This window comes from Sebastes umbrosus, chromosome 10, assembly GCF_015220745.1.
Source record: "Sebastes umbrosus isolate fSebUmb1 chromosome 10, fSebUmb1.pri, whole genome shotgun sequence".
In the NCBI taxonomy this organism is placed as follows: Eukaryota; Metazoa; Chordata; class Actinopteri; order Perciformes; family Sebastidae; genus Sebastes; species Sebastes umbrosus.
In genome coordinates this window covers 231,591-243,690 of record NC_051278.1, presented here as the reverse complement: position 1 = coordinate 243,690, position 12,100 = coordinate 231,591, and the positions used below count along the sequence as shown (strand labels likewise).

General features: G+C 48.2%; 1 long non-coding RNA gene across 1 annotated transcript in view; it reads left to right on the top strand.

Annotated features, from left to right (window-relative positions):
* Positions 1-11,888, top strand: part of LOC119495922 — a 23,898-nt gene extending 12,010 nt beyond the window's left edge. Inside the window, exons 2-3 of the long non-coding RNA XR_005208592.1 lie at positions 10,184-10,333; positions 10,515-11,888. This is a non-coding gene — a long non-coding RNA (uncharacterized LOC119495922). The remainder of the gene's footprint in view (positions 1-10,183; positions 10,334-10,514) is intronic.
* The last annotated feature ends 212 nt before the right edge of the window (positions 11,889-12,100 follow it).

The following is a 12,100-nucleotide window of genomic DNA, read 5'->3' as shown; positions in this document are numbered from 1 at the left end:
GTCAGTCAGTCAGTCAGCAGTCGTCAGTCAGCAGTCAGCAGTCGTCAGTCAGCAGTCAGCAGTCAGTCAGTCAGTCAGACAGTCAGTCAGTCAGCAGTCAGTCAGTCAGTCAGTCAGTCAGCAGTCAGTCAGTCAGTCAGTCAGTCAGTCAGTCAGTCAGCAGTCAGTCAGTCAGTCAGTCAGTCAGACAGTCAGTCAGTCAGTCAGTCAGGCAGTCAGTCAGTCAGTCAGCAGTCAGTCAGTCAGTCAGCAGTCAGCAGTCAGTCAGTCAGCAGTCAGTCAGTCAGTCAGTCAGTCAGTCAGTCAGTCAGTCAGTCAGTCAGCAGTCAGTCAGTCAGTCAGTCAGTCAGTCAGTCAGTCAGCAGTCAGCAGTCAGTCAGTCAGTCAGCAGTCAGTCAGTCAGCAGTCAGTCAGTCAGACAGTCAGCAGTCAGCAGTCAGTCAGTCAGTCAGTCAGTCAGTCAGCAGTCAGCAGTCAGTCAGTCAGTCAGCAGTCAGTCAGTCAGTCAGTCAGTCAGTCAGTCAGCAGTCAGTCAGTCAGTCAGTCAGCAGTCAGCAGTCAGTCAGCAGTCAGCAGTCAGTCAGTCAGCAGTCAGTCAGTCAGACAGTCAGTCAGTCAGCAGTCAGCAGTCAGTCAGTCAGCAGTCAGCAGTCAGTCAGTCAGCAGTCAGTCAGTCAGACAGTCAGTCAGTCAGCAGTCAGCAGTCAGTCAGTCAGCAGTCAGCAGTCAGTCAGTCAGTCAGTCAGCAGTCAGTCAGTCAGTCAGTCAGTCAGTCAGTCAGTCAGCAGTCAGTCGTCAGTCAGTCAGTCAGTCAGTCAGTCAGTCAGCAGTCAGTCAGTCAGTCAGCAGTCAGTCAGTCAGTCAGTCAGTCAGCAGTCAGTCAGTCAGGCAGTCAGTCAGTCAGTCAGTCAGTCAGTCAGCAGTCAGTCGTCAGTCAGCAGTCAGTCAGTCAGTCAGGCAGTCAGTCAGTCAGCAGTCAGTCAGTCAGTCAGTCAGTCAGTCAGTCAGTCAGCAGTCAGTCAGTCAGTCAGTCAGTCAGCAGTCAGTCAGTCAGTCAGTCAGCAGTCAGCAGTCAGTCAGCAGTCAGCAGTCAGTCAGTCAGTCAGCAGTCAGTCAGCAGTCAGTCAGTCAGCAGTCAGTCAGTCAGCAGTCAGCAGTCAGTCAGTCAGCAGTCAGTCAGCAGTCAGTCAGCAGTCAGTCAGCAGTCAGTCAGTCAGTCAGCAGTCAGCAGTCAGTCAGTCAGCAGTCAGTCAGTCAGTCAGCAGTCAGCAGTCAGCCAGTCAGCAGTCAGTCAGCAGTCAGCAGTCAGTCAGTCAGTCAGCAGTCAGCAGTCAGTCAGCAGTCAGTCAGTCAGCAGTCAGCAGTCAGCAGTCAGTCAGCAGTCAGTCAGTCAGTCAGTCAGTCAGTCAGTCAGTCAGCAGTCAGTCAGTCAGACAGTCAGTCAGCAGTCAGTCAGTCAGTCAGACAGTCAGTCAGTCAGCAGTCAGCAGTCAGACAGTCAGTCAGCAGTCAGCAGTCAGTCAGTCAGTCAGTCAGACAGTCAGTCAGTCAGTCAGCAGTCAGTCAGCAGTCAGTCAGTCAGCAGTCAGTCAGCAGTCAGTCAGTCAGTCAGACAGTCAGTCAGTCAGCAGTCAGCAGTCAGACAGTCAGTCAGCAGTCAGCAGTCAGTCAGTCAGTCAGTCAGACAGTCAGTCAGTCAGTCAGTCAGTCAGCAGTCAGTCAGCAGTCAGTCAGTCAGTCAGTCAGTCAGCAGTCAGCAGTCAGTCAGTCAGTCAGTCAGTCAGTCAGTCAGCAGTCAGCAGTCAGTCAGTCAGACAGTCAGTCAGCAGTCAGTCAGTCAGCAGTCAGCAGTCAGTCAGCAGTCAGTCAGTCAGTCAGTCAGCAGTCAGCAGTCAGTCAGTCAGTCAGCAGTCAGTCAGTCAGTCAGCAGTCAGCAGTCAGTCAGTCAGCAGTCAGCAGTCAGTCAGTCAGCAGTCAGCAGTCAGTCAGTCAGTCAGTCAGTCAGTCAGTCAGCAGTCAGCAGTCAGTCAGTCAGTCAGCAGTCAGTCAGTCAGCAGTCAGTCAGTCAGTCAGCAGTCAGCAGTCAGTCAGTCAGCAGTCAGTCAGTCAGTCAGCAGTCAGCAGTCAGTCAGTCAGCAGTCAGTCAGTCAGACAGTCAGTCAGTCAGCAGTCAGCAGTCCAGTCAGTCAGCAGTCAGCAGTCAGTCAGTCAGCAGTCAGTCAGTCAGACAGTCAGTCAGTCAGTCAGCAGTCAGTCAGCAGTCAGTCAGTCCAGTCAGCAGTCAGTCAGTCAGCAAGTCCAGTCAGTCAGCAGTCAGCAGTCAGTCAGCAGTCAGCAGTCAGTCAGTCAGTCAGTCAGTCAGTCAGCAGTCAGTCAGTCAGCAGTCAGTCAGTCAGCAGTCAGTCAAGCAGTCAGTCAGTCAGCTCAGTCAGCAGTCAGTCAGCAGTCAGGTCAGCAGTCAGTCAGTCAGTCAGCAGTCAGCAGTCAGTCAGTCAGCAGCATCAGTCAGTCCAGTCAGCAGTCAGCAGTCAGCCAGTCAGCAGTCAGTCAGCAGTCAGCAGTCCACAGTCAGTCAGTCAGCAGTCCAGCAGTCAGTCGTCAGCAGTCAGTCAGTCAGCAGTCAGCAGTCAGCAGTCAGTCAGCAGTCAGTCATCAGTCATCAGCAGTCGTCAGTCACAGTCAGTCAGTCAGACAGTCAGTCAGCAGTCATCAGTCAGTCAGACAGTCAGTCAGTCAGCAGTCAGCAGTCAGACAGTCCATCAGCAGTCAGCAGTCAGTCAGTCAGTCAGTCAGACAGTCAGTCAGTCAGTCAGCATCAGTCAGCAGTCAGTCAGTCAGCAGTCAGTCAGTCAGTCAGTCAGTCAGTCAGACAGTCAGTCAGTCAGCAGTCAGCAGTCAGCAGTCAGTCAGCAGTCAGTCAGTCAGTCAGTCAGTCAGTCCGACAGTCAGTCAGTCAGTCAGTCCAGTCAGCAGTCAGTCAGGCAGTCAGTCAGATCAGTCAGTCAGTCAGCAGTCATCAGTCAGTCAGTCCAGTCAGTCAGTCAGTCAGTCAGCAGTCAGCAGTCAGTCAGTCCAGACAGTCAGTCAGCAGTCATTCAGTCAGGCAGTCAGCAGTCCAGTCAGCAGTCAGTCAGTCAGTCAGTCAGTCAGTCATCAGTCGCAGTCAGTCAGCAGTCAGCAGTCAGTCAGTCAGTCAGTCAGTCAGTCAGCAGTCAGTCAGCAGTCAGCAGTCAGTCAGTCAGACAGTCAGTCATCCAGTCAGTCAGTCAGTCAGCAGTCAGTCCAGTCAGTCAGTCAGCAGTCAGCAGTCAGTCAGTCAGCAGTCAGTCAGTCAGCAGTCAGTCAGTCAGTCAGCAGTCAGTCAGTCAGCAGTCGTCAGTCAGCAGTCAGCAGTCAGCAGTCAGTCAGTCAGTCAGTCAGTCAGTCAGACAGTCAGCAGTCAGTCAGTCAGTCAGTCAGCAGTCAGTCAGTCAGCAGTCAGTCAGCAGTCAGCAGTCAGTCAGCAGTCAGTCAGTCAGTCAGTCAGTCAGCAGTCAGTCAGTCAGCAGTCAGCAGTCAGTCAGCAGTCAGTCAGTCAGCAGTCAGCAGTCAGTCAGTCAGCAGTCAGCAGTCAGTCAGTCAGTCAGTCAGTCAGTCAGTCAGCAGTCAGTCAGTCAGCAGTCAGCAGTCAGTCAGCAGTCAGTCAGTCAGCAGTCAGTCAGTCAGCAGTCAGTCAGCAGTCAGTCAGTCAGCAGTCAGTCAGTCAGTCAGCAGTCAGCAGTCAGTCAGTCAGTCAGTCAGCAGTCAGTCAGTCAGTCAGCAGTCAGCAGTCAGTCAGTCAGTCAGTCAGCAGTCAGTCAGTCAGTCAGTCAGTCAGCAGTCAGTCAGTCAGTCAGCAGTCGTCAGTCAGTCAGTCAGCAGTCAGTCAGTCAGTCAGCAGTCAGTCAGCAGTCAGTCAGCAGTCAGTCAGCAGTCAGTCAGTCAGTCAGTCAGCAGTCAGTCAGTCAGCAGTCAGTCAGTCAGTCAGTCAGCAGTCAGGCAGTCAGTCAGTCAGCAGTCAGCAGACAGTCAGTCAGTCGTCAGTCAGCAGTCAGCAGTCAGTCAGCAGTCAGTCAGTCAGTCAGTCAGCAGTCAGCAGACAGTCAGTCAGTCAGCAGTCAGTCAGCAGTCGTCAGTCAGTCAGTCAGCAGTCAGTCAGCAGTCAGGCAGTCAGTCAGTCAGTCAGTCAGCAGTCAGTCAGTCAGCAGTCAGCAGACAGTCAGTCAGTCAGCAGTCGTCAGTCAGCAGTCAGTCAGTCAGTCAGCAGTCAGCAGTCAGCAGTCAGTCAGCAGTCAGTCAGTCAGGCAGTCAGTCAGTCAGTCAGTCAGCAGTCAGCAGTCAGCAGTCAGTCAGCAGTCAGTCAGTCAGTCAGTCAGTCAGTCAGTCGTCAGTCAGTCAGCAGTCGTCAGTCAGTCAGTCAGTCAGCAGTCAGTTAGTCAGTCAGCAGTCGTCAGTCAGCAGTCAGTCAGTCAGTCAGCAGTCAGCAGTCAGTCAGTCAGTCAGCAGTCAGCAGTCAGTCAGCAGTCAGTCAGTCAGTCAGTCAGTCAGTCAGTCAGTCAGTCAGCAGTCGTCAGTCAGTCAGTCAGTCAGTCAGCAGTCAGTCAGTCAGTCAGCAGTCGTCAGTCAGTCAGTCAGTCAGCAGTCAGTCAGTCAGTCAGTCAGTCAGCAGTCAGTCAGTCAGTCAGCAGTCGTCAGTCAGCAGTCGTCAGTCAGTCAGTCAGCAGTCGTCAGTCAGCAGTCAGCAGTCAGTCAGCAGTCAGTCAGTCAGTCAGTCAGTCAGTCAGTCAGCAGTCAGTCAGTCAGTCAGCAGTCGTCAGTCAGTCAGTCAGTCAGCAGTCAGTCAGTCAGTCAGCAGTCGTCAGTCAGTCAGTCAGCAGTCAGCAGTCAGTCAGCAGTCAGTCAGCAGTCAGTCAGTCAGTCAGCAGTCAGTCAGTCAGTCAGCAGTCAGTCAGCAGTCAGTCAGTCAGTCAGTCAGTCGTCAGTCAGTCAGTCAGCAGTCAGTCAGTCAGTCAGCAGTCAGTCAGCAGTCAGTCAGTCAGTCAGTCAGTCAGTCAGCAGTCAGCAGTCAGTCAGTCAGCAGTCAGCAGTCAGTCAGTCAGTCAGCAGTCAGTCAGCAGTCAGTCAGTCAGCAGTCAGCAGTCAGTCAGTCAGCAGTCAGTCAGTCAGTCAGCAGTCAGTCAGTCAGTCAGTCAGTCGTCAGTCAGCAGTCAGTCAGTCAGTCAGCAGTCAGTCAGCAGTCAGTCAGCAGTCAGTCAGCAGTCAGTCAGCAGTCAGCAGTCAGTCAGTCAGTCAGTCAGCAGTCAGTCAGTCAGCAGTCAGTCAGCAGTCAGCAGTCAGTCAGTCAGTCAGTCAGCAGTCAGTCAGCAGTCAGTCAGTCAGTCAGTCAGCAGTCAGTCAGTCAGCAGTCAGTCAGCAGTCAGCAGTCAGTCAGTCAGCAGTCAGTCAGTCAGTCAGCAGTCAGTCAGTCAGCAGTCAGTCAGCAGTCAGCAGTCAGTCAGTCAGCAGTCAGTCAGCAGTCAGTCAGCAGTCAGTCAGTCAGTCAGTCAGCAGTCAGTCAGCAGTCAGTCAGTCAGCAGTCAGTCAGTCAGTCAGTCAGCAGTCAGTCAGCAGTCAGTCAGCAGTCAGTCAGTCAGCAGTCAGTCAGTCAGCAGTCAGCAGACGTCTTCAGAGGCTACTGCTGCTCTTTATGCTGCAGAGAGAGATGCTAACCACAGATAGCTCCTTCACATGAAAGTAGAACTGGTGTCTATTTGTGCAGCGACAAAGACAAATGAGTAGGCAGCTTTAACTTCTATCACACACATCCTGAAATCAGCTCTCCGTCACTCCTTATAGACTCCACTGAATCCTGGAGTCTCATTGGTCGGATTACAGATGACTTAGAGCCGCTACGCACGGATGATGTTGACTTTAACTAGTACCTGAGTTCCTGAACCTGGTCCCTCTGAAGGAGGACCTGGTCCCTCTGAAGGAGGACCTGGTTCCTCTGAAGGAGGACCTGGTTCCTCTGAAGGAGTACCTGGTCCCTCTGAAGGAGTACCTAGTTCCTCTGAAGGAGTACCTAGTTCCTCTGCAGGAGTACCTGGTTCCTCTGAAAGAGTACCTGGTTCCTCTGAAAGAGTACCTGGTTCCTCTGAAGGAGTACCTGGTTCCTCTGCAGGAGTACCTGGTTCCTCTGAAGGAGTACCTGGTTCTTCTGCAGGAGTACCTGGTTCCTCTGCAGGAGTACCTGGTTCCTCTGAAGGAGTACCTGGTTCCTCTGCAGGAGTACCTGGTTCCTCTGCAGGAGTACCTGGTTCCTCTGCAGGAGTACCTGGTTCCTCTGAAGGAGTACCTGGTTCCTCTGAAGGAGTACCTGGTTCCTCTGCAGGAGTACCTGGTTCCTCTGAAGGAGTACCTGGTTCCTCTGCAGGAGTACCTGGTTCCTCTGCAGGAGTACCTGGTTCCTCTGCAGGAGTACCTGGTTCCTCTGAAGGAGTACCTGGTTCTTCTGCAGGAGTACCTGGTTCCTCTGCAGGAGTACCTGGTTTCTCTGAAAGAGTACCTGGTTCCTCTGAAAGAGTACCTGGTTCCTCTGAAGGAGTACCTGGTTTCTCTGCAGGACTACCTGGTTCCTCTGAAGGAGTACCTGGTTCCTCTGAAGGAGTACCTGGTTTCTCTGCAGGACTACCTGGTTCCTCTGAAGGAGTATCTGGCAACCCTGTGTCAGTCTTAGCACAGTGACAGCAGCTCTTCCTCTTCTGTCTCTATCGAGGCTTCATTCTGACATAAGCTCTCTCTCTCTCTCTCTCTCTCTCTCTCTCTCTCTCTCTCTCTCTCTCTCTCTCTCTTATCTCCAGCATCTGAACTTTTCAGGAACTAGTCACAGCCGCCTCGATGGTAACCTCGATAGGCGCCGTGTTGCATCCTTCAGATGAGCCAATAGGCTCTGAGTGTTTTCTGGTGAGAAACAAGAAACCACATCATTTGTTTAATGTGACTTTCACATGACGGCAGCGTTGGATCTGTGAGGCGAAGGCGTGTAGAAGAATGTACGTCTAGACTCATTGACCTGCGTAGAGGACTGTTTGTGCACGCTGTGTGGGTGCAGTGTGTGTGTGTGTGTGTGTGTGTGTGTGTGTGTGTGTGTGTGTGTGTGTGTGTGTGTGTGTGTGTGTGTGTGTGTGTGTGTGTGTGTGTGTGTGTGTGTGTGTGTGTGTGTGCATACCTGTCGCTCCTGTGGCCAGCTGTAACCTTTTATTATCCTTTTATTGTGGAGGCAAAGTGAAAGCACCGTGGATTAAACCTGCCTGCAGCATTCCTCTCTCATCACACTGTTCATCACTGCAGATGTTCTGATCACCTGTAGAACATGTACAGTAGTCTACGTCTCTCATCACACCGTTTATCACTGCAGATGTTCTGATCACCTGTAGAACATGTACAGTAGTCTACGTCTCTCATCACACCGTTTATCACTGCAGATGTTCTGATCACCTGTAGAACATGTACAGTAGTCTACGTCTCTCATCACACCGTTCATCACTGCAGATGTTCTGATCACCTGTAGAACATGTAGTCTACGTGTCTCATCACTAGAGTGAGTGACGGTACCTCCACCGAAGACGGTTGTTTCCATTCCTTAGAAAGACGTCTCAGAATGGTTCAGATTCGGCTGCTCAGACAATAAGAAATCAGCTCATGTGATCCGCTCCAGATGTTTTATATTTGCTCACAGATGAAAGAGATCACAGCTGTTCAGGATGAATAGAAATATGTTGAGGAATAAACAGTCTGCAAGAACACAACTTCTAGGGCGGAACATTTCACATATTTTGATGGAAACAGGACTACAGTGGAGCTGAAGAAGGAAACGTAGCGTGCACAGCTGTTTTTATATATATATGTATTAACCTGTACAGTCCTATACGGTGCTGGAAGGTGAAGTTCTGGGATACCCAAAGTGTGCCAAATGGGTTTTCTACCTCTTGAAAGAGAATCTGTCTCTAAAATCCTCCTGATATCCACAACAGGAGGCTATGGGCACACAATGGAGCCTTTAACCATCACATTCACCCTGAGCATCATCACATTCTACCATTGTGCATCACCACATTCTACCATTGTGCATCATCACATTCTACCATTGTGCATCATTACATTCTACCATTGTGCATCATTACATTCTACCATTGTGAATCATCACATTCTACCATTGTGCATCATTACATTCTACCATTGTGCATCATTACATTCTACCATTGTGCATTATCACATTCTAACATTGTGTATCATCACATTCTACCATTGTGCATCATCACATTCCACCATTGTGCATCATCACATTCTACCATTGTGCATCATTACATTCTACCATTGTGCATCATTACATTCTACCATTGTGAATCATCACATTCTACCATTGTGCATCATTACATTCTACCATTGTGCATCATTACATTCTACCATTGTGCATCATCACATTCTACCATTATGCATCATCACATTCTACCATTGTGCATCATCTCATTCTACCATGTGCATCATTACATTCTACCATTGTGCATCATTACATTCTACCATTGTGCATTATCACATTCTAACATTGTGTATCATCACATTCTACCATTGTGCATCATCTCATTCTACCATTGTGCATCATCTCATTCTACCATTGTGCATCATCTCATTCTACCATCGTGCATCAGTAGAACATCAGTAATAAACTCCTCCGTTGTATAATTCAGACTCCAGATGGAGTCCAATAGATCGTTAAATAGATAACAGATAGTTTTTATTATAATAATGAAATATGATGAAGTAGATAATAACGGATCAGATCAATAACAATGTAAAGAAGAGAACAAAGTCAAGTATGAACATTCAATATAATAATATTATAAAGTAAAGATAGAGTTTCTCCTGCGTTGATTTAGTAACTACAATATGGAAATGATTGTGAGTCAAACCTCGTTTGGACTAAATCCAGTGTGAGTGTTGTTTTAGTGGCGTTAAGGCCTCGTCTGTTACAGACTAGTCACACAAAACACCAACACAGCATTTAATGAAGGTTTTAACACAGCTCAGCTGGACCGGTACCGGTACCGGCTCCGTCGGGTCCGTCGGGTCCGTCGAGTCCGTCGGGTCCAAGAGGTTAATATTAATATCATATTTCTCTGTTTTTATTCTCTGGCTTCGTCTGCATCTCATTTGAGGTGCATCTGCAGTGTGCTGTTGGAGACGATGACGGAGAAAGGACGAGTATTAAACGTAAAGTGGTTCTGTGTCGGTGGAGGTTTGGACTCAGTAGCGAGAACATCAGGAACTGGTCTGTTCTCATTTCCAGTTCCTTCAGAGGACTGAACCGCCTTCATGTTCACACCTTAATAAGCAACACTCAGTTATCAGAACATGAACTTTGAAACCAATCCTCTTCCTGATATAACTGGGTGTGTCAGAGTCGTAGCAGGAACTCACACCCAGAACACACAGAGGTTCTGCTGGTTTACAGTTAAAGCTACTGGTTTCCAGTAAGGTGCTGCCGCAGGGTGCAGCTGGGTGGATGATGATGATGATGATGATGATGATGATGATGATGATGATGATGATGATGATGATGATGATGATGATGATGATGCTGATGCCACTGAAGGGTTAACTGTCTGTCACTGTGCAGTTCCTCTCTAACCGATGGCGTACTACTACGGTGGTGTTTTTAGTCAGAGCTACTGGTTTCCAGTAAAGACCTGCACCCAGTAGCTTCACAGCACCAGCAGAGGAAGTGGTGGTGGTGGAGCCCGAAACTCAGCGATCACGTGTCCGTTGCTTATCTCTTCATGCCTCACATGCATTTACATATCTGCTTTTATTTCACTGAGCTGCAGCTACTTCCTGTGAGCACACACGGTGAAAGAAAAGGTCAAAGGTCAAAGCCTCAGCTCACAATGAACAGAACATATACGTCTGTTTAATGCATCTCTAGTTATTGAACCACCGGCTCATCCAATGCTCATCATTCATTCTTAAAAAATAATAAGAGACTCTAACCTGAATGTTTGTGACAGTAAATCACTTCAAGGTTTGAAAACAACTTCCTAATATATATATCTATATTTATATAGATATATATATTTATATTTATGTATATATAAATATATATAACCTCGTTCTCTTTTACTCTCCACAGTATTTATACACCACACGTTCCATTGTGGATGGATGTGGATGGATGTGGAGCCGGTGTCACCTCCTCCACCTGGAGCTCTGCAGGCTTCTATCGCCACCCGGTGGTGAAGCTCAGACGTGACGTTCAGTGGAGGATCCTCATCTGCTGCAGGTTGGTTGCAACTGCTAAAACCCAGTTTGTAAAACTAGAGCCCTCTCTGTTGAAACTCTACACACTAAAACCAAAAACATACACACAATACTAAATAATGAAATACTAAATATCTTACAGCAACACTTCATTCCAAACGATATAAAGTCACACACCATTTATACTGTATATATCTATATAGTGCTTTTCTAGTCTTCTGACCACTCAAAGCTGTGGTTGCCGGGGATCGAACCGCCGATTGGTGGACGATCCGCTCTACCCTCTGAACCCCTGAAAATGAAAAGTTAAACTAAGAAAGTTCTCAAAGTGACCGGAGCATAATGCGTTCAGTTTTTCTGAATGAATGAGAAGCTCTCATTTAGTTGAGAGCTTGATTTCCTGGAAGGGAACACATCCCGCCTGTTCACTTTAATCCAGCCCTGAGAACCTTCTGAAGAGGGACGTCTGAGGAACAGCTGACTGATCGTCCCTTTAGAGCCGGCCTGATGCATCGTGTTATATCTGTGAAGTCATATCGGTTCAACTGATCCTGGAGAAACATCTCAATGTCCAGCTGATCAGACCAGTAACAATAAGACCTTAGTATGTCCTCATGTCTCAACCCAAACAGGACCAACAGTATTAACCTGAACAGGCAGGACATGTTCTGGTTTAAAGGTCTCTCGTTAAAAACAATCTGATTTTAGTTCTGTTTTTCATGAAAAAGGTCTCATAATTCTTAGAATAAAAACAGGGCTTTTCCTCCATAAGAGTATTTTCCACACAGAGATGTTGACATGACGTCCCTGAAGAGACAGAACTGCTCCTTAAGACACCGACGCTGCAGTTATATTCATTCTGCACATATTTAATACATGCATCTACACCAAGTTAAAGGTGGTATTCACATGCTCTATATTACTGAGAACATCTCACTGAGTACTAAACATCTTAAAGGAGATTAAATACTCAGCAGACCGGAGACAGATGTGACCTTGTTGACTTCCGTGTGGTCTCAGTGTGGTCTCAGTGTGGTGCTGGTTGTCTCCAGTAGAGGACAGTGTTTCCTCATCATCATCCTCAGCTGAGTGTCTGTGTGATGGAGTTCAGGCTCAGAGAGTCTGTTTCCTCCAGATCTCCATCAGTAGAGTCTTTAAACCTCCGTCGTCTCCAGAGGGGGAACGTTTGAACGTTTGAAGCCCCGCCGCCCTGAGGAATGGGAGGTATTGATTGGTTGGCGGGTGTCAGCTGGAGGTATTGATTGATTGATTGGTGAACTTAAAGACAACAATGAGGCAGAGCAGTGAGAAGCAGGCAGGGTTCGGTTCACACAGTAGATGAGCTCAGTGGAGACAGACACAGCTGTGGCTGTGTGTGTGTGTGTGTGTGTGTGTGTGTGTGTGTGTGTGTGTGTGTCTGTATATAGTGTGTATTGATTGAGCTGTGAGTTGATGTTATCGGTGTTTGTGGGGCAGCTGCACCGTTTCAGACCACAACTACAGAACCAATCACTCTCTCTGTTTGTTGCTGGCTCCTTAATATTATTACACGGCTTTGTTGAATACTTGATTCTGATTGGTCGATCACGGCGTTCTACAGTCTCTTATTCCTTTTTTTTTTGGAAAATACTTTTTATTCCTTTTTTTCAAACATGGCATAACAAACATAACAAACATAACAAACATAACAAACATAACAAAACATAACAAAACATAACAAACATAACAAAACATAACAAACATAACAACCATAACAACCATAACAAAACATAACAAAACATAACAAACG